Raw genomic sequence first — 5535 nt, 5'->3', positions numbered from 1 at the left:
GTTTAATAAATACGAATTATTTAGCTTTGCAATGTTTTCCCACTCTGACCATTTTTTCCTAATTTTTTCCCAATCAAACTACATTTCGGAATTTTTATCTTAGAAACTATTTTGTTGTTCTTTTTTTTATCTTAATGTAGGGGGCTTGAAGTATTGGAATAAATATTATTATATTGTAAAATTTATTTTGCAACATTGAAGATTACAAATAGATTCTTATTTTGCAAATTTTCTCTCAGAGATCTGAAGCCAAAAAAGACATGTGACAGTGTTCGTATATGTCGATTTATCAGTAATTTCATAAACAAAATACATATTGTCAAAAGTAATGAAGCATTTGAACACTTTTGTGTAATGTACGTCGTTGCAACACATAGATTATATAGATGCTAATGAGAAGTGTACTTAGGTGTATGATATCCAGTTGAATGTGAGAGGTGTGATCGAAAAATCACGAAATTGTAAATTAAATTAAGTACAAGATGAATTTATCAATCACTTTACCAGTTGGTAGTAATATTCAGATGAAATAGCTTTTCCTATAGTTGTGGCGAGAATTTCATCGTCGTTGGATGAAAGAAAAATCGCCGACAAATGTTGTTGAATTGCGTTTGTTCGCCAATTTACGAGCGTCGGTTTGTCAAGGAAACTATCCCTGACGTCAACCTCAGAATCTGGAAAGTTTCTCGCGACGAATCGTATGGCGTTTGTGGGAGGTGGCGAAGAACCGGCGGAACAGGTGTAGCTTGGCTCGCGGCGAGATATTTCCGCGAATTCATGCCTGTTCCCTGTGGTATTTTCACGGCTCGCTGGTCTCCCTTTTTATCTGTACCCGGAGGAAAATCGGTAAAAGCGAGAATGCGAGGCGATCGCGCCCCATAAGATATTGGCCCCCGTCGCTTTTCATGCCAAAGATGAGAGAAGCTGGTTCTATTTTTGCGGCCATGGAATCGCTTATAGAACCATGGAAGAATTCGTTTGCACACGGGAACGTATCGAGAGACACAAAGAGAGAGTGAGAGAAGAAGAGAGGGGCATATTCCGGGCATTTCGTGTTACTCTGAGCGGAAATGGTAACGTTATGGTAAGAATCGTTGAGGATTTTCACTGTAAATTCGGAGCTGGTTATAGGACGCGTTGTAGAAGTATTGGTGGAGCAACGACATTTTACGGGAGGGTTCTGCCAGTGTAATATTCTGGAAGGGAAATTCCATTGTGTTCTCGTAAAGTCGAGGCCTAAAGATAAAACATCAGCTTGAAAACGTGATATTCCCACCAGCCGCGTTTTACAAATATTCGATTTCATTGTATTAAAAAACACGACTAGATCATTTGGAAATAATGAGAAAATTTTCAGTGGAACTAATTATCGTGTTTATAATTTATTAAATGCAACGGTGATTGCATGAATCGCAGTCGCAGATCTCAGTGTTTCCAGATGATTTTACATCGGTACGCGGCGAAATCGCAGCGATTTTATTCCGAAGGAAAAGCTATAGCGTGTAACGGATATTTCTACATGCATGTTGCACCAGTATTCACGCGGCCGCTGCGTAAACAATAAAGAGCTTTCCGAAATGGTCGGAAATATCGTTCATCGGAATGACGAAGGTTTCTGAGAATGATTGGCTATTTTATTTTATTTGTTATTATCATTATTTATTTATTATATGCCGATAGATTAAGCGTTTTCGCATAAAAGAACAAAACACGGATCAATATTTATGAGTCACGTTACAGCAGCAATAAGTGTAGATTGTTTAAAACAATTTAAAGGATTATGTAAAAACTTGATTCTGCCTGAAGAATGGCTCGCTTTAAGGTAAAGACACGAACCGAAACACAATACGAGGTTTATAATACGGAAAGGAATTTCGTCCAATCGATCGTACACGACTCGATAGAACGTCAACGATGTTCCAGTGTTCGAAAGTAAATTTCAATATAAACGATCATGAGAAACAAGCTCGATCAATTTGCCGTGGAAATCGCGTAATGTATTCAATCAACCGGTAATTAAGCTTCTCCGCGCTTAAAGCAAACTGTGATTCCGAAAAAGGGCTTGTCAATTTCCAGACATGGAGCGAGACTTAATTACGAAAATCGAGGCGAGCCGCGGCGGCGCTGGTCTTCGTTTAATTAACCGGGCATTATCGTTCCAGAGGATCGATTTGTTAAGCCGCGGTCGAACTTCGTCCTGTCTTTGATCTTCTCGCATAAATGAGACGGGATACCCGCCCAAAGTAGGAAAGTTTATTCCCCGTGATCTTCTCGCTCGTTAGAGTGGAAGTTTGTTAGAGTTTAAGCTAGAGTTTAAATTAAATTAAAAGGCTGACAATATGGCTGCCGTCGACCGCTATCTGTGATTTTTCGAGAATCCAAAAGCTCTCTCTCTCTCTCTCTCTCTCTCTTTCTCTTTCACTCTCCGCTTTGCCAAAAGAAAAACAGCTTTCCTTATGATTTTAAGATTACTTCGGAGAGTTTCTTAGTCAAGAAAATACAGACATACCGTTCCTCGAATGCGCTGAACAGTATTGTCCGAACAAACAACTCTGGACTTCCTGATTACTTGTTTCACGCGCTTTTTGAGATCATCCCCGCTTTTGATCAACTTTTACGTCGAGTAAACGAGCTTTTCGAGTATATACTCGTGTACATACGATCGAACAATTAGCATCTTCGTAGCATCTGTAATATCTTCTCTGCCGAACGATGCTTAGATTTAGATTTTCTGGAAGGTGCAGCGGCAAGCTGGCTAATTTTTGTAAACGACGTCGTCAAGCATCCTTTTTAGTGATATCGTGTTGTCCGACAAGTCACCGGTTCGCTTCACTTTTTCCAGCGGCCACTCCGTAAACATGCAGACGTCGGATCTGGACTGAAAGCACCTAACTTCGGGAAATGTGTGCGTTTTTACGGCGCTGGTACGTGACATATGAAACCACGGGAAATTTCCACGAGCTTCTTGGTTAACGAACGCTGGCAAGGAAGATGGAGACGATGGTTGGTTCCTTGTCGCCAGAGATCAGCTGCAATTTCAGGAAACCTGGGAGTTTGCGACGCAATTTTCGCCAAGGGGGAACGGCGGATAGAACGTAGTGTTGACCCAGAATTGAATTATTGAAGAGCCTATGTTGTTTATCTATTTAACCAACGAGAACGTCTATCGAAAGGGTGAGCCTGCTCTGCAAATCGTTTCGAGTCGACGATCGATCGACGAGTGCAATGGAATTGTAATTTTTATGGTTTCGGCTAACTGGTTTTCAATCCCCCGAAACAAAGTTCCGTCTGACCAACTTCTCATTTCCTTGAACGAGAAACCTACACTGTTCTACGTTGTACAGAAAAATTCATATTTTCATCTGGATGGCGTGTTCTTCTCAGCCGCTACTTGCAATAACCGCGCATTGGATCGCACATTCGTGACGATTGATTTCAGAACTCATTACTTCGTCCATTCTGATCGCACGCCCCCTTCTCGTTTCCCCGTTATCGAAAATGAAACTTATTTCGAGCCAATGGATGCTGGGCTGCTTCGTTTCTTTCCTCCCCCTCCATCTCCTACTCTTCACTGTTCCGTGAAGCAGCCGATCGGTCCTCGACGAGGGCAAATTTCAATTTTCACCCGGTTGCCGCCGCGATAATCGTCCTCCTGGCCTCGCTCGCTTGCTCGCCGGGCGCTTGGATGTCTGCTCTATCTCTCGACTCCTCTCTGCTTGGAAAGAAGAGAAGATACTGTCGTTGCCAGCCGGTCGGCCAGCGAAATGAACTTTATCGCACAGCTGGGATCTTCATTGGAAAACGTGCGCGCTGCAGAGCGCGAGAAAACTTGCTTGACATTGCGGCCAGAATTCATGGTTTTCGTTTCCGTCGGGTCACTACTCACCTTTCTACACCTTCTTTCTCCGTCTTTCATACACGTATGCCTTCTACTGATTTTAACTATGCATTTGTCACCACTTCTCAGAACTGTTTTATTCATCTTTTTCAATGGATCAACATGTACAATCGAGGCTTGTTGAATGTTTTATTTTTCGTTATCGGATTTTTGAAATTGTTTTTCGCCCCTTCCTTTGTCTTGTTCTTTTTTTGCAGTTTCTTTTATGTGTCTTTGTCGGAATTGTCTCTAATTCCTGTCGCCAAATTCCATTCCTTTCTGTTCTCTTTTCTTTTCTTTTGTTTTTTGAGCCGTTTGCTCATGTATTTTGGTGCATTTCGTATTTGGGTATAATAGCTGAATTGTTCACCGAATGGTCAGTTTCGTTCACCAGAGGTAGTTCGTGCAGCCAATTGTGGCCACTAGTGGTCATCGAATTTATTCGACAACGGAAAAGGACTTGGAGAAGCTCTTGAATTCCAGATAATGATTCTAATTTGGTTCAAATATTTGTCATCCTTTTTTCTTAAAGTTGTTCCACATAATCCTTTTCTTATTGCGAAATGAACTTCCAAAATGATTGATTGAAATAGACAAAAATATAGAAACGAAGAGTCAAGGAACTGAACGTTGGTCAAAGTTTCGAAATCAAATCTACTCGCTTTACCAGTTAATCTTGCTGGATTATTTTCTTCGTTTACGATTACTATTATCGAATGATTGCTTGTTAATTTCAATACTAACAAATAAACTAAGTTATTAATTTAAAACATTCATAAAACACGACAGTTCTTTATTATCTTTTCTCTCTATCTTAGTTACACGTTTATTATGTAAGCTTTCATCGCAGTGTTCATATTACGTCAGTTACGCTCTTCTTGACCCTACGTTGCACTCCCTGTCAGTTGCACTTGCGTTAACCCCTCCTACCTGCAGAAGTAGCTCGACAACTTTTTACTTTTATTACAGACGTTCCATTTTCGTCGTTGCCTTAGTTTATTCCACGTGTTCGCATCATCCTATGATAAAATACGAAGAATTGTATACGATTTATGAACGTCCCTCTTCTTTCGTATTATAGACAAATTTTATTTTTCTCCTCGATCGCACAATTCACGATTTGATCTTTCTTTTCTGGGGTAGGGAAAGACACGAAACGACGAAAGTTTGAGCACATCGAGCCAAAGAGGCTTAGTTCGACGTCAAGAAGATCTCAAAGCGACTTCTCCCCTTTACCGAGCCATTTTTTTTTCTCACCGACCGAGAAATCTATTTCTCACCGGCGAAACTTCTCTACTTTCGCGTAAACGGCCCGCTATAAAAATCTGCATGCCATCATTCCAACGATGGTTATCCCCTGGATTCGATTCGCGACTCGATCAGCGAAAACCATGCGAGATTCTTTCTCCTTTCTTTGCCGAGTCGCTGAATATCCTACAAAACGTTTCTCGGCAGACGCAGTTTGGAAACTTTGCAATTTATTCGACCTTCGATTTAATAGATTAGCGTTGAACGATCTTTGTACGATCCATTAGATCGCTGAAGATTATTTAAGGCGTATCTTACAAGCTCGTGAAATAATTTCTGCTTCTATCATATTCGAAGTAAATGGAATAAAAAAGATTATATTTTCAGGATAAATGTGATTTTCATTTTAG

The sequence above is a fragment of the Bombus impatiens genome, unplaced genomic scaffold, assembly GCF_000188095.3.
Source record: "Bombus impatiens unplaced genomic scaffold, BIMP_2.2 scf_1002, whole genome shotgun sequence".
Taxonomy (NCBI): Eukaryota; Metazoa; Arthropoda; class Insecta; order Hymenoptera; family Apidae; genus Bombus; species Bombus impatiens.
Note: the sequence above shows the minus strand (reverse complement) of the source record.